Source organism: Sitophilus oryzae, unplaced genomic scaffold (genome assembly GCF_002938485.1).
Source record: "Sitophilus oryzae breed Bouriz unplaced genomic scaffold, Soryzae_2.0 scaffold_1393_pilon_pilon, whole genome shotgun sequence".
Classification (NCBI taxonomy): Eukaryota; Metazoa; Arthropoda; class Insecta; order Coleoptera; family Curculionidae; genus Sitophilus; species Sitophilus oryzae.
The window spans coordinates 622,238-643,847 of NW_022146052.1; the positions used below are offsets into that span (position 1 = coordinate 622,238).

At 30.8% G+C, this 21,610-nt stretch overlaps 1 protein-coding gene across 1 annotated transcript in view; it reads left to right on the forward strand.

Annotated features, from left to right (window-relative positions):
* Window positions 1–21,610, forward strand: part of LOC115875626 (rhoGEF domain-containing protein gxcJ) — a 275,457-nt gene that overhangs the window by 148,483 nt on the left and 105,364 nt on the right. The window contains exon 4 of the mRNA XM_030891130.1: window positions 12,886–12,936. The gene's annotated coding sequence lies outside the window, so the exon portion shown is untranslated. The remainder of the gene's footprint in view (window positions 1–12,885; window positions 12,937–21,610) is intronic.

A 21,610-nucleotide genomic window follows, 5' to 3' on the forward strand; every position in this document is an offset into this window, starting at 1 on the left:
TCCTTCTAGGTCGACAATACACAAGATTATTGCTGTTTCAAGTAAAATAATGCGTAATAAAAAATTGGAAAGCACAGTACACAATCACGACATAAACGAAAGTAAATAAGAATATTAATATAGGAAGTATTGGAATGTGTAAAACAATCATATCACAGTACTAATAAGAACTTTAAATATATATATTCAGGAGTATCATTCATTTAAATATCAAAATCATCAAGAAATGATAGAGGGCAACCAAGAAAGCAGTATGCTGTATTTTTTAAATAGTACTTTTACTGTATAGTCCACTAAATGAAGGTTGAAACAACGGCCTAATTCGTCGACCGGGACTTTGCAGGCGGGTTGTGTACTTTTTGGGGAGTAGTTTTAAGGAAAAAATGTAACACCGTGCTCGGCCAGTTTTGGTCAAAAATAAGTTTTCGCATATATCTGCCAAAATATGCAATTTACAAATTTTTTCTTGGAATAAAAAATAAAGCTTAGATAATTATCTACAAAAATGGTCCTTGTCATTTTTTACGTTTTGGTTTTACTGCCAAAAATTTTCAGATTTTTAAAAACTTATTCATATTTTTGACTAATAATAGCTTATTTATCAATATTTTTTTAACAGTTGTTCTTAGAGTCTCTTTCAGCAACTCAGAAAGTTTGAACTATTTATTTAGTTAGATTTTAATAAAAACAACTATTCGTGAGAGGCTGACAAAAGAAAGTTGCAAAATTACGAATAGTCGAATTGGTTTCTTTTTACGAACAACTTTACGGAAAAAAGTGTCAGGATCATTTTTTTATCTAAGGACCCAATCTTCCATTTGGCGATCATGAAAATCATCTACTGCCATTACTCGCTGACGAGTATTTGACACGCATCAGAAGATGGTTACGCAAAGCGTTTCCTTTCATGAGCTTTTCTGTGACTGAAAAGCCCGATACGTGATCTGTCTTCCGCACTCCGGATCATTTCAAGATTTTCTTCGGTATTCGGTCCTCACTCATTCTTTCTACATGCCCATACCATACCAGCAGTCTTCTCATTACAGTTGAGGGTTGGAACCTTTGGTGTTACACAGCAAAATAAAAACACTAAATCACCACAATACACCAAAACACTTTTACTTTTACACTGGACGCGCGTTTCGCTAACCATGTTAGCATCATCAGCAGATGATTATAAACTCAGTTAATCATCTGCTGATGATGCTAACATGGTTAGCGAAACGCGCGTCCAGTGTAAAAGTAAAAGTGTTTTGGTGTATTGTGGTGATTTAGTGTTTTTATTTTGCTGAGCAGTCTTCTCTCTATTTCATCTATTATCGTTTGCTGGACATGCATACTTGCATACTTAGTGTATCCTACAGATGTTCTTTTAAAAATATTTTAAATCTTTAAAAATAATCTAATGTCAATATTCCATGGGTACAGTGATAAATGAGGTCTAAATGATAAGAAAATGCATTTTCTACAAAAAATTGATATAAGAAATAAATGGTATAATACAATTTGATAGACTATTAAATTGAGCATCTCATTCACGTAAAATATGCAGGGTATTCCAATAAATTAAACAAGTTATTGCCGTTTAAAGCCAGTAATTATTTAATAAAAAATTTTAGACACTCTGTATAAGGTAGTATAATTTTTATTATTGCAACACAATATTTGATCAATAAATAATCTTCAGTAAATATTTAGTATTAAAACCTTTAATATTCTTGGTGAAATGGAGCTTTAAATTTTTTACTGCAATTTCACAAAATTGAAAATATTTCAAAAAAGGTAAGCTTTAAGTGTGATAAACCTTAATCAAATTTACCTTTATTTCAATTGTACAATCTAAAAATAGAATAATGTACAGGAATAATGTACAATAATGTACAAAAATACAACTATAATATTTTTTACTTATTTGGGACACTCTGTATTTTGTAAAATTACTTTTAAATTGTAGCTCTAATAGTCCTTCAACGAACCCAAGACTTACAATTTCTAAAAATCTAATCCTTTAGCAACATTAGCTACAATACTCCGTGTCGTATGTGGTGATCAACCCTGTATTATGAGAAATTTTTAAACCATCCTCACTTTATCAACATGGTATATTTATTACATTGCTCTGTGTGCGGTCCATCATTATCATAAAACCATGTAAGATTATGCAAATTCTATTGTAACTCATTTTTCATAATTATCTTTTTGCTGTCTGAGTTGATTCTCATATTTGGTGTCTCTGCTATCTGTAGTTTACGACATGTTTTATCTAGTGATCAAAAAACTTTGATTTAATTTTTGCTTGTGTATTGTGTGTATTTACATTTAGGAAGATTCATTTACCATACTTAAATTCTAGTGCAATATATATATATTATATCTGGCGTCTTTGCCAAATATATATTCTATAATATTTTTTATATATTATCTTCTATAATATTCTCTATAAATTCTAGTACAATATATTTATATTTATATTATTAATATTTCTCTTATTTAGTGTCCTATTATTATAAGTTAATATTTTATAATTGTCGGCGGTAAATTGTATTTAGGATTTTGTTATATTTTATTCTGAATAATAAGACAAGACGAGAATTAGATTATTTGTTAGGTAATTGACTAGATAACAATAATAAAAAAGTTGTTTAAGGTGCTTTCATAGACACTAGGTGGTATGAATAATACCAGAGTATAAACTCCGAGTATGTTCTCATGAGTATGAGCAAAAAGTATGAGTTTGTACTCCACTTTATATGAATAAACATATTTCGAATTAATGAGTTTCTGCTTCTAGTAGATAAGTGTAGATACTCGCTGTTTAATTTCCAAACTGATTGTAGGCATGTAGGCATTGCAAGTGGCTTGAACATTGATGCTATGATATCCCTTGCGATTTATATATATGCATCAGCATGAAAAGGTGTTTTTTTTATTTTTATGTGGGTGCAATCGATCACACCCACGGAACATGGAAAAGTGTACTTTGTTTGCCATCTTTCTTTGGCTTCTATAACACTGTCCAAATTTTTCTATCATCTGGTCAGCAACTTGAGTCACAACTTTAGAAACAGAAGTTTGATGAACACCAATATTTTTCCTCCTACTCCTGTTTGAAACCCCGGATCACCTACATATCTCAAAAATATTTTCATTTTATCAGTTTTACATATATAGCACCACCTCTTGTTTCTTCGGATTCTACAACCAAAAAGTTATTATATAGCCACTCGACATTTTCTCTATTAAATGGATACATTGCTTTAAAGTCACGATCACACGTACTTCTTCTAGGTTAATAATATTTTTTTGAACGCAAATTAAGCACGAACTCAGCCATAGCTCTGCCACGGTTACACTGAAGTCTGGTCACTATCAGACTCCAAATTTATGGAGTACATTCTCACCGTAACGAGCATAAACACATTTTTATTCATATCAAAAATGAGAACATACTCACAACAAATTTTACCTAAGAGAACCCAACTCAAGCGAAGTATCTGCTTCTGGTTTTTATTCATACCACAGGGAGCCTTTACTCCAAATTTTTGAGTATAAATTGCTAGATTGACTAAACTAAAATTGACTATAGTTGGAAAAAACTAAATTGACTATAGTTGCTAGACTTAGATTGAGGGCATTTACACTAAATGAATTAAAAACTTATTAGGATTTACCACTCGTAACATAGAAGTTGGTTTTTTATCTTTATGTTTTGTGTGTTTTTTTTTTGTTGGGGAACTATCGTATGTTGCACAAGTCACTATTTTTAAATTCTCTTTTTAAAATTCAGAATTATTTCGCTATAGTTTTAATCTTGAAGCAATGTCTATGTCTATCCAAATTTATATACTTTGTACAGGATGGTCGAAATTGGTCTGTTTTAACAGAGAAACCCTATTTCCCGGCTACATAGAGCAAAACCGACATACATGTTTTCTGTAATGTCATGGGCTTTCTGAGACATGTTTAATGTTACAAACCACCTGTCGATATTTTCAATGCCAACTGAGATACGTTTTTTTTTAATTTTCGACCATTTTGAAAACTGCCCATTTCTTTTTTATTTTGCGGAATAATGAAATTCTGTAAAAGTATTCTTAAGACACTATTTTAAGCATAATCCAGTGACGTAGTCATTTTTTTTCTATACTAGCTCTTTTGGTTAGAAATAAGAAACTATTTTTTTTAAATGGAAATGAGGAAATCATAGTTGAGTATGAAATTAAAAAAATACTGGCTTTTAACTCCTTTCAACGATATAAAGTTACAAGTATCTATTTGTAAAAATGAAAAAAATATTAAACATGTCTCAGAAATCGAGTCCATATGGATTTGCAAAACCGACATAGATATCATATGATATATATGCCGGTTTTGCTCTATCTAATCAGGAAATAGATTTTCTCTGTTAAAATTACTAATTTCGACCACTCTGTATACACAAACCAATTATAAAATAAACAAGAATCATCTATCTATCTTATTTTGTAGTTTTGTGTATGCTCTTTAAGAGTTAAGTTTTTAAAGTTTTTAATAGTGTCTTCGAGATTACATTAATATATTATACCATATGATCGAAAAAAAAACGGCGTCCAGTTGGTTTGGAAATGACGATCGATGACATTCCTCATATAATATTCCATATAAAATGACAGCGATTTTCATTTCATAGTACTTTTCATTTCACAACCATAAGGTATTTTACCATTTTAATACAAAAGATTGTATTTGTTTCTTTCCTTACTTTTATCTTCTTACTTGATTTATAAATGTAAAATTGTTTACCGTTGGCTATAAATAAATAAACTTAATTTAAGCTTAGAAAATTCCAGCAAACTGCAAAAATTTTTGTCAAATTCAAATGTGCCAAGTGAAACGTTTAACAAAACTGTCAAAAATTGGCGTTTTATGACGTTAGTTCCGTCTCTTAATGCACAACATAAAATAATATTAGACTCCTTACATAATCTTTATATTCAATGTATTTTATCTTGTTCTGTATATAGGCAAATACACAGTTATGATATTATCTACGAGAGCCTATTTCTAGTATTATGTAGCTACTGGATAATACTATAAGTACTAATTTATTACGCTACTATTATATGCTTTATAATCTACATTTACCTATTTAATTTATAAACCATTTAAATCATTATCATTAGATTCCGCAAATCACCTTAGACAGTTACCATGCTATATAGAACATATGGTTCCTGAACAGATTAACGTATGTTAGCTACTTAATGCTTGATGATATAGAACTCCATATAAATAAAATATGTAGGTCACACAAACTGTTCATTTCATAGGCTATGTATTTATTGACATAAGTGGAGCTCCATTAAGAGATGCTGTTATTTCTTACAATGATATAAGATTTTTTAAATTTATAGTTTTACCAGTGTTCTTAAATTTAACTAAAGTGGGACTAAAATATATTTCATTCCGAAACAGGTCCTATTACGAGAAATCGATTTTAAACAAAGATGCTAATGGATTTGATTTACTAAATTATGCTAATCTGAATTGTTTAGAGTGATAATTGACCTTAAAATTCTGTGCGCCCCGAATTGAGTGAACTAAATTTTAACAAACATATTCTGTGGTTCTGAAGAAAGGATATATTTTTTTAAAAAATAAGATATTACTTTCTTCTTAATTATACGACATTCTGTATATTTATGGATTTTAGTAGGGATTCGTAGTTTAGCCATTTCAAAAGGTTTCATCTTAATTTTTATATTCTGAGTCAATTTTTTTAGTGTGTGGTAAAGAAAAGAGTTTTTTTCATCATTATTATTTAATTTCGAATTGATTTCGTCTGAACAGAGGGACTCAATAGTTAATGATTTGACCAAGAGGAAAAGCGAACCATCTAGCTAAGATGTAGCTAGCTATTGAATCTTTTCTAGAAAAATACTCCACTAAATGGACCAGAACCGTCCTGCTTTTCAAGCGGAAACCAACTTAAAGCGGAACTCAAGAACTTGTATGTCTCCATCCGTAATCTGGAATGGCAATCCGCCAACGGTCTAAAGACACTAGAAAAAGTTTCTCTGAACTTACGACCGGAAAAAATAAAAGATTTTCCTTGATTTAAGTAAGAACAATCTTAGACCGATGTCGAAAACTGAAACTGGATCTAAGTGGCACAGGACCGAGAAGAGTGGAAAGGTTTGAGGGAGGCCTAGATCCAGCAGTCGACACTTCAGGCTCATTGATGATGATGATGATGAATCTTTGGATTGTCACGGGGTTTTCAACAGGACACTTTCTCCTCAACGAAAATCTCAGTAGATTGAAGGTGAGAAACAACGACAAATGCAGATTTGGGGAAAATGGGGAAACACCAGAACACCTTACCACTGAATGCGCCGAGACTACAACCGGTTGTGCCATAAACTTTGGTACGGCTGATGTCGGAGATGGAGAGCTGGCCTCTGTGGAGCCGTCTCAGATATAGGCTTTTGTCAAAGCCCTGAGACTGTATGATGGAGACACACAATGGGCCAAAAAGGGGTACACACAATAAATCTGTAAGATTGCGTTGATTAACCCCCTTCGTAAACATTCTACATTCTACATGCTTCTAGTACTTTAATTAAAAAATAACTGTAAAAGTTATGAAAATGTGTCCTAGAAAACTATAAACATTTTCTATAACAGATGTAGCAGATAATAAATCAAAAAATAATTGTAAATGTTATAAAACTATATAAAAATATCTATTCATCAATTTAATTGTTGGACCGATTTTTGAACTAATTTTGTGTGAATCCATTAGACCAACATTAGTACAAGTGACAAAAATTCGCTGTTCAAATACATATCATTCGCAAAGTCTAGTGCAGAACTAGGTTCTTCTTTTCTGCTTTAATATAGAGATTATATCTTTATTCCCGAGAATCTATAAATGTTGTCAGAAAATATGTTGTTTTATATATTTTTTGAAACGGTTGTATGTTTCTAAACTCCCACCGACATTTTGATCTGCAGTAAGTACTTTACACTTTGATATTAGATAATACATACTAATTTCATTCTCGACTTAAGACTATTTCCGAACAATAGTGTATTGTTTTATTAGGAGTAAAAATTATACTTTTTTTGACGATGCTGTACCTTTGTAGGATCATCGTAAAGCTATTCCAACATTACAGGGAGGCACAAAAAGTACATTTTTATTCCGAATAGAACATATTATTTTTTTTAAACATTACAAATAATTTTTTAATCAATTTCAAACATTGCAAATAATATAAACAGTAATCGAACAACAATTTGTACACGTCGTTGAATTTGACACTTAATATCAGTTTAATAATATATTTTTGTACTTTTGTGCTTAGGCGTAACAGTGCTTTACTTTTATGCCTAGACATTAAAATGACAAAAAATTAATACTTTTGAGACGTTTAAAAAAAATCCTTTTGATCTGAAGTGAACGACTTTTCTTTGCGGAATATATGTGGAAAAATCACTCGCCCCGTAGAATTGTTAATGTTAATCTAGATAGATTTAGCCATTTAGGATAGGACTTTAATTGGAAATAAGTCCTAGTCATTTGCAAATCCGATTTAAATATTATTTTGAATTAAAATCCAAAAAATCTGATTTAAATAAAAAAAATCTGATTTTTTTATTTTTTTAAAAAAATCATGATTTTTTTCCAACCCTGCTTTAAGGACCTTAAAGTTAGGTTAATGTCTAGCTAGAGCTCTAGCAATCAAAACACTCTCACTTTTTTCTGTTTGATTAATGCGCATCTGATTGGTACGAGAGGTAAGCTAGGTTATGTAATAATTTCGGCAATGTTTTTGTTGTGTATGTATATATACTGTATTATTATATTACTGTATTATATATATATATATATATATATATATATATATATATATATATATATATATATATATATATATATATATATATATATATATATATATATATATATATATATATATATATATATATATATATATATATATATATATATATATATATATATATATATATATAATACAGTATGCCGCCTTTCGACGGCTTTTGTCTGCCAGGTCAAATGTAAACCGTTGTCAACGACAAATTACTTCAATTTTCCACCGGCATTTACAGATATAGAAATATCATGCCGCCGAATGACGGTATTTTTTTAACAATATTGTGTAGAGTATGGTTTGGTTGCTCGCGCTCAAAATATAAATCAGCTGCCATTTGCTTATATCTTTGTTAGACTCAATATAACATTCTAACATATTATATTTCTCAAAATTTCCAAATTTTTATGTGTTTTACAGGGTTCCTCGTTTATGAGTAGAGATACAAAGATGCAATTTTCACATCACTGTGCCACTTCTTTTTATGAAACTGAAGATGTTACACACAGATTTGTCCTAGCCTTTTTAGTTCCTGAAATACAGGGCGAATTTGAAAATTTTGCATTTTTCGACTCCCGTCGTTACTCGGTATAACCCTTAATCAAGGGTATAACTTATCGAAAAGGTAAAAACTGAGTTTTTCACATTAATTCAGTGGCGTATCTAGTTTTTTGCTGAGAGCTGTCATTCTCGAAATATGACTCGAACTTATGTTTTTTTAAGTGCGATATCCTGTATTTTATTTTATTTTTTTTATTTGTCTTATTACCTTTCTAAAAATATACTATAATCTATAATTTTTTTTCAAAAATATGTCAAAAAATACATTATAGAAAATATAAAAGAATAATATACAAGGTGTCCCATTTAAAAAAAAAGCTTCCAGCGAACGTCACTGTGTACAGGGTGGATCATTTTGGTTGTTTCTATAGGGTATCTAGGAAACCGTGAGAAATATTCAAATTTTGATACTGCAGTCTTGGGTTCTTTTTTTGAAAGAATCACAATGGCGCAAACAGATCGTGGCTATCTTGATCGGTTTTGAATCTACAGGGGGATTCTCAAATTTTGTACTTTTTGAAGATGTTCGATAGTTTGTTTATTTCAACAACTACGCAAAAATGAATTAAACATTCTAAAAGCATTTTTCTTTGTAGAATGCAGTGGCGTAGTCAGACTTGTTTGGAAAAAAGTATTTTTTTAGATATTAACTATACTTATGTTTTTTTAAACACAACCCCCTGTATATTTTAAATTTCCTGATTCAGTTTGGCATGGGCTTCTCGAAAATATATAACACTATATAATTATTTTGACTATTAACTTTAAAATTCCAATTTATTTAAAGATATCGACTTTCCTCTTGGTAGGTCATGCCGAGTAATAAAGGAAACAAGCGAATATCTACTTTCAAATTAATTCATGTATTAGCAATTAAAAAAATTCGAACAAAACGAAGCATATATAAAATAAGTGTGACAGAAACAAAAGAACATATTTCAATACAAATTCAACAGATTACTTCAATCGGGCTTCTCAGTTAATATAAAAAATAAAAACACAAAGACTACATTAAATGTTCAAACTACTGCCCATTATTATCTAGACGGACTTGGCACCGTCTCTGCACGCCGCCGCTAACAGCATATCGAATGTGTATGTTGGTTACACTTTGCAAAGCCACAACAAAACTATCTTGTAACTCTTCTAATGTTCTATTTGCATTTTGATAAATTTCGTTTTTCGGAAAGCCCCAGAGAAAGAAGTCCAAGGAAGTGATATCAGATGACCTAGGTAGCTAGAATTAAACTATTTTCTGACCTTTTAAAAATGGCTGGGTTTGGTTGCTCGCGCTCAAAATATAAATCAGCTGCCATTTGCTTATATCTTTGTTAGACTCAATATAACATTCTAACATATTATATTTCTCAAAATTTCCAAATTTACTTATTTTTTTATTATTTAAAATACACACACTTCAATCTGTTGAAATGTCACGCATCCATCAAAGGATGCCTCGATCACCATGACAACCGTTTACTTTGTTACTCGGCGCGGCCTACTATTAACTAGATATTTTAAGAAAATATTGAAATGTTGAGGTTAATAGTGAAAATAAATATAGAGGGATCTATATTTTCGAGAAGCCCATGCCAAGCTGAATTAGGAAATTTAAAAATATACAGGGGGTTCTATTTAAAAAAACAGAAGTATAGTTTATATCTAAAAAAATATTTTTTTCGAAAAAAGTCTGACTACGCCACTGCATTCTACACCGAAAAGTGCCTTTAGAATGTATAATTCATTTTTGCGTAGTTGCTGAAATAAACAAACTATCGAACTATATATCTTCAAAAATTTTTTTAAATATAAATATAAAAATTTCGATAATATATCTTCAAAAAGTACAAAATTTGAGAATCCCCCTGTAGCTTCAAAACCGATCAAGATAGCGACGATCCGTTTGCGGCATTGTGATTTTTTCAAAAAAAGAACCCGAGACTGCAGTATCAAAATTTGAATATTTCTTACAGTTTCCTAGATATCCTCTAGAAACAACCAAAATGGTCCACCCTGTATATGAAAATTAATTAATTAAGTTTTCACCTTTTCGATAAGTTATAAGGTAACCGGGAGTCGAAAAATGCACCATTTTGAAATTCGCCTTGTGTTTCAGAAATCAAGTGGGCTACGACAAAAAAATGTTTGTGTATATAGTATATTTAGTTTCATAAAAAGCGGTACAGGAATATGAAAACCGCATCTTTGTATCTCTACTCATAAGCGAGAAATCCCATAAAACGAAAATGGGACACCCTGTACAGGTATTGATTCTTATTGTTAGCAATCCTTTGGGCGGCTGTTCTGTTTTCTTGTCGTTCATTATCGAATCAGGCCGTGTAGTACTGCGGCCGATATCCTGAACCAATCCATCCTCTACGGTCACAATCCGTCACAAACGAAACGAAATCGACCACCACGTCGACGTACCGACACGTAAATCAATTAGAAGAACGCGTAACGGCCATACACAATCGCATACACACACACACATCTATCTAGACGAGATAGAGGACATATTGACCTCGTTGTTGGCCGTCGAAGAAACCGCTATTCGGAACTCACTCCAGACCGCGAAGAGCTATCGCACTATCTGGCCTGCTTAATTAGCGCAGACCTTGTTTTCTTTTGTCCTTTGGTTTTGCTTTTGTTTCGGTAGTAAATAATGCAACAATACTCGTTTAATTTTCGTTCTAAATCTTTTGAACAGTCGAAATAATTTCTCGGTGCCTAAACATTTTTGAGTATAGAAATAATTAAATAGAGACTAGAGGTGGGAATTCTAGTTCCTTGGGAGGAACTAGTTCGTTGGTTCTAGTTCCCCACCGGAGGAATAGTTTCTGAAACTAGATCTTTAGTTCACAATAACTCCCGACTAACATTGACAACCCCGTTGCTTGCTAATGGGTTTCGTTGTCAGTCAGAACTATTCACAGTATGATCTGTATAATTTTTATAATGTACGGGATATAACGAGACGTGTAATTGAGTATGTTAAAAACACATAGGTAAGTTTAATTGCAGATAAAAAAATTAAAAAAGAAACTCAAATCAGAGTTTAAAAAACTATATCACAAATCAACAAATCAATTGAAGCAAATAATACAAAAATTTTCCGAAAAATTGCATTTTTCCTCACTTTAAGCTTTTTGTTTTTGTCTAAAAATTCAGAATAATATTTACTTCGTTTTATAAGATATTTCTTAATCTTACAGATCTAAAGTCAAACATTCCAGTTCAGTATCAACGACAATTTTCTGTGGTAATTATACCGGCTGTTGCAATAGACAAGGCAGAATTCATCGTCGTCGCCTTGTATTATATCTCGGATCTGTCGACTGAATAGATTCCCGAGAACTAGACTTTTAATTAGTTTTTCTAGTTCCCCTCATTTTTTTCGGTCCGGGACAGGTAACATCCTGGGTAACATACGGCTGGCACTCTCCACTCCCGCCTACCATCGGGCTACGATCGCGCTGGCCGATCCGTACGTAAACTAGTCTTTTATTTAGTGCCTCTAGGTCCGGATCCAATATTTTTAATAGTAATAATTATGTTTCATTAATAGTTTTTTTTGTGTTTTGGGATCGGTTTCATCGCTTCCTGATTCCTTACCGTACTGATGAAGCCTGAAGGCAGTTACATCAGTGTACACTAGTGTAGGTGTGGTTGTGCGAGTGTGTGAGTGTGCGTGTCTGCACTGGTGTACACTGGTGTATACGGTTACGAGTTGTTGAGGGCTGAGCCGTTTAATCTTTTTCTTCTTTTTTATACATTTCCCTCACTATTTCTTTCTTGTTCATAGATATATTTCAGATTCCCCTATCTCTTTACAACGGTAGAAAAAATATTTTGAATACTATCCCGGAACTGATATTTTTTATGCTTGTTAATCAATTTTCTATGAAAAACGAACAATATATTTTAATTTTAATTTATCGCAAAAATATTTTAAATATTATTTATTATATTTTTTCAAAAATTCAAAGTGACTAGGAGTTAGGACTTATCTTAGTATATCTTTTGCTAGAAGTATATCTTTATATATAATATCTAATACTCCCATCGAATGAACGGCTTTTATACATAATAATAAATTTCTATTTATTTTTTTTAATAATAATTTATTGGTCATCACGATAGGTTAAGCAAGTACATAAAACACAGACCATATCGGGGACCCACCAATTTTTATAATTGCAATTCAGTTCGCGTTGTTGCAGAATCGAGGGTATTAGATCATATATTTGTTGTAGCGACGGTAAAAACAATTGTACGACATTAACGGTCGGTTCTGAATAGTAATTATTAAATAGTATTACAGCCGTACTAATGGTACCAATCAAGCTATTTATACATTTATAGTAATGTAGGACTTGTACGAATAATGTGAGAGTGTAGTGGTATTTAGTAAATAATTTTAAATTCTGTTTTTCTTTCTTTTCAGAATCAGTAACAGACCAAAACCAGAGACATATAAGGGTACATCATATAAAAAGTAAGTTTTAATTAATTTGTTACAATTAGTTTTTATAATATTGTTAACTGAAATTGAAAATATAAATTTAAATAACAGTCGCTTGCAAGAATGTATTAGGTATATGCATTATACAGGATGAGTTTTAAATTAAATTAGTGCAAATATTTTTAGGGGTAGTATATTTCGACCCCAGAAACAGGATTATCACGATTGAGGTTTTTTTAGCGAAAAATAAATTTTTGAAAATTTGGAATTTTTTGAAAAATTATTTGTAACTTTTTTTTAGTTTTTAGTTAAAATCCATAATTTTTTGATAATATGGCAACATAAGTAGTAGATTAAATTTGCAAGAAAGAAAACCTTGAAAAGATCCAGTGGTTTTCAAAATTTAAGCAAAATATATATTTTTTTGGAAAATTTCAAAGTAAAATATATAACTCGGGTATTTTGGACTTATCTGAAAAACGGTAAGAAAATAGGCTTCTTGTATCGATATCTACCACCCCTAAAAATAATTGCACTTATTTAAGACTCACCCTGTATACATGGCTAAAAAATCACATACATGATATTTATTATTTTTTAAAAAGACCTTACTTTAAAAATTGTTACGGGCAAACTGTTACTGTTGGCAATAACGTGTTTGCATGAATACCAAAGTTCAAGAACAACGATTTACCAATATTCTCAAAATTAAAGAAAATATATTATTTTATACTTACCCTTTCGTCAACTGTAACTTCCACGGAAAGCATCTTTATAGGAACGTATTTGTTTTATTTATATCTCTAGAATCATCACTAGGTTAACCACACTATTTTTGACACCCTGTATAGATGCCATTTTTGTAATATTCACAAATTTATGTAATTAAGTTTACTTACTATTTTAAGTACTTAATGCAGATCATTTTTAATCTGTAACATTACAATGAGAAATATTATATTACAATTCCAGTATTTAAAATATATTAATTATTATCTTATATTTCAAAAATAACGACAACTTAAAAGGAAGTTTTTTCCAAGCATTTGAAGGGTCCAGGGCAATAACTTGATAAGCGCGAATTTTTAATTTTAGGATTTTACAATATCATAATTGGTCTAGTTGGACCCTACAAAATGATTAAACTCTGCAGGGCAATAAGTTTTGAAATACTATGACATATGCTTAGTAAAAATATAGAATGCATGGAAAGAACCTGATAAGCACCAGCCGTCCAGTGCTCTCTTATAAGATTAGTAAAATGGCGCTTTTCTTGTTTTTCCCCTGGACCCTTCATTTATTTAACTTGTCATGTCAGTTTGTTCATATGGGTTAAGTCTTGCGACCAGTGTTACCAATTCAATAGGAATCCTACTAAATCTAGTAGATTTTGCAGAAGCCTCGGTAGGAAATTCTATTATTAGTAGATTAGTAAGATTATTGGCAGGTTTTTTCTTGCATTGATTCTTAGAAATAAAGCGCCATTTATAGATTCAAATTTAAGTAAATAGATAGGTACATTGTGAATTCCCAATGAATTTCATATCAGAAGATGAACCCCCTCTTTAAGAATTTACACATTGCATTTCACATCATTTGACACCATTGATGGTCAAACTCGGACTAAACCATAGCAAAGAAGAAAACAATGTTTTCCAGATTTTTTATTTAATAAAATTATTAGTTGTTAGAGTTATTTGAAATATTAGAAAAAAAATGTATTAGTATGATTCTAATAAAAATTTTGCTCTGATCTAGTAGGATAATTAACGAAGAGCTGACAACACTGCTTGTAAGCTGAATTAGAATAATTTTCTGACGTTCGATTGCGCTTAAATTTGGTATACTTTCGTATCTTAAGCCACAATACAATATTATGGTACCATAAAGCTAGTCTGAAGATGGTATCGGAAATACTAAACAAGATAAACCTACAGTGTTTGGGAGTCTTCGATTCGCCGCTGGGCAAGCCTATGTTGCCCTTAGGCGAATAAAATCTTTCTATCTATCTATCTATCTATCTATTCAGCCTTCTTCGGTCCATCGTTGGACATAGGCCTCCCCCAATCTCTTCCACTCTTCTCTCTCTGTAGCCGTGCTCGTCCATCTTGTGCCTGCATGTTTCCTCAGATCGTCCGTCCATCTCATCTGAGATCTTCCTCTACTTCTTCTATTCTCCCAGGACCTCCAGTTTACGATGCATTTGTTCCATCGATCATCCTTCTGTCTGACATTGTGACCGGCAAACTTTCATTTCAATTTTGCTACTACCATCGCTAACTTTTGCTTTACCTCTGATCCACTCATTCCTTTTTCTATCTGCCAGCCTTACATGTAGCATTTGTCTTTTCATAGATCTTTGAGCTTTTGTTACCTTATCCATATTTGATTTTGTTAGTGTCCAGGTCTGGGATCCGTAAGTAAGTACAATAAAATCTTTAGAAGAACTAATTATCGAAGAATTCTTCTTCTTTCGTACTTTGCTTTATACAGAGCGTTGCTAATCTATCGCATGCACTTGTGAGGTGGCAATGTGTGTCATTAGTGTTCACAATTTATCTTCAGTTTATCGAATACGAATCCGAATGGCACTATTTGAGAGGGACTATTCAGTGTAGTCATTGCGTTCCTTGAAATGGCAGGTCGCTTTAATTAAATAGATAAATAATTTTATTTAAACAGATAAAGCGACCGTATTGCTGTCGACCTACCTACTAGCAGTCGACCTACTACTGCTGAAGCCACGAGCCACGGCCGTCCACAACATCGAAGAATTAATAATTTTGAATTAACAAGAAAAATGTCGCAATAAAAATTGAGTTGAAATTGTATTAAAAATTATTAATTTTTTTTAAAAACAAGCTTTTATTTAATTGCTCTAAAAAGAAGAAAATAAACTTTAAATTAAATTAGATTCATCAATTTCATACATTACAAAAATTATTGCATTACAAATTATTACATATTTCACAGTCTCCTGCAAATTTTCAGATGTGGGAGGCAAACTATTAGAACTATACCCATATAATATGCACCAGCTTAGTAATCGGATCTTAAACCTATATACCAATTCCTATATAAGGCATTTACTGTTTTATGTAAATTACGAAAAAACACCAGTTCATAAAAAATACTACATGCTTGACCGGTCGTTCAAATGGACTGTTCTGTGTGGCAAATTGCATGTACTCGCTTTTTTACATTTCCAATACACTGAGATAATATTTCTATAAATAAGCCGTTTGGTAATGATTATATAACGGTCTCCACATTATTATGAGTACAATACGGTCGGTACTATTCAAAATTATAAGTTTTTCAGTACGGTTTCACATAATCGTGCTTGGGGAGTATATTATTAATGTTGTACCTATAGTAAATGGTTTAGGATTATTTCGTCACAGAACAACTTATTATTTCGCCGTTGAAAATACGTAAAGGCGTAACTCGTTTTTAACGATTTTTCAGGAGAGCGATTTTAAGAAAAATGACTCTACTATTTCAAACATAGACTTAGAATAAAATATAGACTACACTATTTACATTTAAGCGCGGTCCAATATTAATTTTTGTAAACATGTTTACTCCTGGGTGCAGCTGACCTCGGCCGTCTGAGTCTTTCGCCTCCAGCCTATGTTGTCACGTCTAAAATATTATTAATATTTTTTTTGTTGTTATACACATATATTGAGATATTAAAACTGTATTTTAATAAAGTAGTGTTTAATAGTAGAAAGATGTATTAAATAGTCCCTATACTACTAAATTATAAGTCGGAGACTATTTAAAAATGACAAATTCTTTACAATTTGGCAACACCCATCAATCGCCGGGTCGCCTGTTCATTCTTTATTCTCTCGTAGTAGAGCCATAGTAGAGTAAAGCACGTGTCGTAAAACCTTGTTGTCACAGTTTCTCCATGGCTATTTTATTGTTTTTATTGGATGTTTTGATTTTTGTATTTTTTTGGATTCGATTTTCTTAGTGTGTAGTGTCGGTTTAGTGTTTATTTTGATTACTTTTTATTTAAAACTATAAAACATGTTCGTCAGTGCCAAATTTGTAAGAAATTGGACTATTTAAGTCCTGGAACAACATTCCACAGGTAAGTCAAATTTACTATTTTGGCGTCAGTGGCGTTGTAGAAAGGCGCTTATTTAGATAATAATTTAGTAAATTATAAACCCTGGAAAATCTGTATTTTTTATATTTATCATTTACGTAAAGGTTCTTACTAACCTCGTTATTAATATAACGAGTAGATACATTATTAAGTACATAAGAAGTAGACACATTATTTTCTTGGGCATTGGTTAATTTAATGCTTTTTTTTATGAAAAATGTGTTTCTTTTTATTCTAAAACCATCCTTAGAATCTAAAATAACATACAGGAATTCCAGAATGATATTCCATTATGAAACAACAATTTTTAAGGCTTATTATAAACTATAAACAATCGAGAAAGTCGAAAAAATTACAAGCTACCAAACATTTTAAAATACCAAACATTCCTTATTTTTTTTCAAGACTAAAATATTTTACAAACATTACTTTTTCCCTATAGTTTCACATCAGGTATAGAAATAACTACGTTTTTATGATAGGGTCACCATTATGATAACAAAAATGACGAACAATGGTCCAGAAATGTAAACAAGTACATATTTTTTGTAAATATTTTTCTTACCGCTTGCATTTTTGTCCATTATTATTTCACAAATTATACAGGGTTATGTAAACCAGGTAGATATTTCGTTTTTTTTATATTAAACAAAGATAAAATAAATATGCCATTTTAAAATTTATCCAGTACTTACCTAGAGTTTTTTCTTTTTTTTTCTCGACTGTTAATCTATTATTAATTTGTAATACCGTATGATCGAAAAAAACGGCGTCCAGTTGGCTTGGAAAAAACCATCGATACATACTCCATATAATTTTACATATAAAATGACAGCGATCTTCATTTCATAGCCATCGCTGACGCCGTTTTTTTTCGATTATAAGGTATAATTTTCATTTTTTCTTTTATAATGTAATATCACTTAAGTAATATCACATATAATCTGAAGATAGTTTTAGAATTAACCAAAACGTAAATCTTTAATAAAACAATCTGTTATTATTTGCCATATATGTATGTATCCAAGAAAATAATTTACATATTATTATTATATGTTTTACTGTTTTTTATCTTTATTTGAAACTCAGAAATGTTGCATTGGCTTTCTAAAAAAATGAACTTGTAAGTTTTTAAAATGCTTCGTTTCGGAGATACAGGGTGTAGAAGTTTCATTTTTATTTCGATTTTTTTCCAAATAATTTCTGAAGTGACGTCAATATTTGGACGAAAATTGGCGTTTGGGAGTTTTTTGACATGAAAAATTAGATTTAGATGTCAATTTGACTTTTACTAATAGGGGGCGCCACCTACATATTTTTTAAGTTATTTGAAGAGTAATACTTTTTGTCTGTATCTATATAAAACTACTGAGAAAAATTTACATTTCCAACGTTTTTTACTTAATAAGGTCTCTTGTTGACACTCGCCACAAGTATAGTTCTCAAGATATTTGGAAACGAATTAATCAATACATTCTTCATAAATTATTTGGAAAAAAGCGAAATAAAAATGAAATTTCTACACTCTGTATCTCTGAAACGAAGCATTTTAGGACATAAATTTATACTATTTTTTTTACTGATTTTATTTGCAGATTATGCTGCCAAAGTTTCCTGAATACAATTCCGACCACTCTGTATATCAAGATATCCCCCATTACGTACTAGTTTTTCTTAATAATTTTCTATACATTTTCCAACGCCAAGATGTACCAAGCGCATACAAATACATCAAGCTTCAAACAAGCTTGCACGTTGACAGTAATACCTACAGTAATATTGTATTATATTAATGTAATATTTTTGAACCAATGTTCAATATTACTGTAGTAATACTGTTTATACTCATGCCTTTTATATTTGTTTGAATTTGGTGCATATTTCCATTGAATAAAGTATAGTCACCATTACCATTATTATACTTACTCTATAATAAAGACAGTAACGAGTTAAATAAATGTAGTTTTCATTTTATTCACTTCCTAAAAGCTTGCTTTAATGGAACAGATTCCTGTTTTTTCTAATTTACATAATAAGACATCACTTTTACCGGAAAAAAAAATTAAACAATTATAAAGTTTTTTCTCTTTCTGTTCTATTATATCTATAGAATAGATCCTGTTTTGATTAATATTAGAGTTGTAAATGTTTGACTAAAATTAATATTTTATTAAATTAATAATTTATCATCAATTTCAAAAATTAAATAATTTCGATTATTAAAATTTCTTCTATAACACGTACTTTATTATTTTTATCGTTTTTAGACTCTAAGACGTATTTTTTTTCTAAGTCCTAAACTTTGCTTTATTTTTCTTTATCCTAAATCTTAATAATATAAAAAAGTTTAAATACGATATATTTTTAATTGAATTATAGCTTCATTAAAATTAAAAAAAATACCCGCCTATGATACGGAGAGTGCAGGTGCACTGAAGAAACAAAAGACAGTGTTGCGTTGGGCGGCAGAGCCGTCAGGAAACGACCGTTACGACGGAGACAGCCTATCTATCGCTCGTGTCGCACTCGTTAGAGCCAAAAACAATAACACAACAATAACAAGACGTTGTCTGTCCGCATCTTCCAGCTATTTATGAATGAGATGCTCAGTCTATATTTTATTCTAAGTCTATGATTTCAAACATAAGTCTCGGAGTATTAAAATTGGGAGATTCATTTTTGGAGGTTATTTAACTCAAGGCAAGATTAATAAGATAAACCATAAAAATTATTGATAAATGTACTATAAAGGTTTTTTTTAACACATTATTTCAGATACGCCCTTTACGTTATGCGATTAACAAAACACCCTTAACTTTTTATTTTCCAAAGCGAACAGTGCGTTTTAGAGATACATCTTAACGTCACAACTTGAAGAACATTTAAATTAATGTGCATTGGCGGATCTATCTAAATTTCGTCAACATTCGAGATACGCCTTTACGCTCGCCTTTACGTATTTTCATCGGCGATTTGTGTGATTTCGTATTAAAATATGTTGGGTACTTCATATTATGATATTTTATTTCAATAGGTTAAGTAAGTTTTTAAGTTATGTCATGGAATTAATAGTACAGTACTATATACCGGGTGCTTCTCAAAAGTGGCTCGCCCCTTTAAAGTTTTAATTTTTTAGTTAAAAAAACGAGATTTGGCATGTTAGTATATGACATAAATTAGGATTGATTGATGTATTCAATTGTTTTCGGTCACTTCCGGTTTCACCGGAAATGACTGATTTTTAAATGGTACCCCGGTATTTTTTTTACTTTATTCGATAGAAAATGTCACTCTGAATAGAAGGACATATCATATGTCAACTTTTGACATTTTCGCATATGGTTTATTTGAAATTAGAACTTGCGGTTCGTAACGAAAATTTGACTTGAAATACCAAGTGCGTGGTATCAAATTATTCGTAAAAAAATGTTTTTTCTAAATATGCTAATGAGCAACCCTCGTTCCATTTAAAAAATTGAGATACGATTAAAAATACGATTTAAGCATTTTCTAACTGGCCAGGACAAGACACTAAAACATTAGACAATCAAATCTATTTTTCCAAGGCTCCTTGATGAAAAATTAGTTTTTAACATACACATGGCACTCTAGATTGGATTTTAAAAAACAATTTTTTATTAAGCGAGAATGTCAAAAGTTGACATATGATATGTCATTCTATTCAGAATGTCATTTTCTATCGAATAAAGCAAAAAAAATACCGATGGTGCCATTTAAAAATCAAAAGTTGTAGTCATTTCCGGTGAAACAGGAAGTGATCAAAAACAATTGAATACACCAATCAATCCTAATTTATGTCATATACTAACATACCAAATATCGTTTTTTTATCTGAAAAAATAAAAAAGTTATAGGGGTGAGCCACTTTTGAGACGCACCTGGTATACTGAAGTTTGTGTGTGATACATATTATGTAAATTTTACACTAGTATTTTTTTATTCTCTCTATATAATTTTTTTATTAATTTAATACGCAACTGTAGTTAACATACTTTTTTAATTGATCTGATTGTTTATATCAGGTCTGTTCCCAGAAGAATCTCTGACTAGTCAGCGCGTTTCTTATTGGTTGAAATGCGTAGAAACCTGACTAACAATCAGGTTTCTACCCATTTCAACCAATGAGAAACTTGCTGACTAGTCAGAGATTCTTCTGGGAACAGACATATCGACGATATTGTAATAATGCCACGGTGAATCTTAAATAAATAAGTGCAAATATTTTCAGGACTGCCGGTAGATCTCGATAAAAGAAATATGTTTTCTCTTTACCGTTTTTTAAATGAATCCAAAATAACTAAGATATTCGACATTGAAAATTTCGAAAAAAAAAATTTTTGGCTTACATTTTGAAAACCGCTGGATCTTTTTTGGGTTTTCTTTCTTGTAAATTTAATTTACCTACTACCTATGTTTTTTAACAAAAAATTTAAAAAAAATCCAAAATTTTTTTTCCAAAAATTCCGAGTATTCAAAGAAATTTTTTATCGAAAAAAAAAATCATAGACGTGTTTCTGCAGTCGAAAAATATTAACACTTATTTAAGACATCCTGTATAACTAC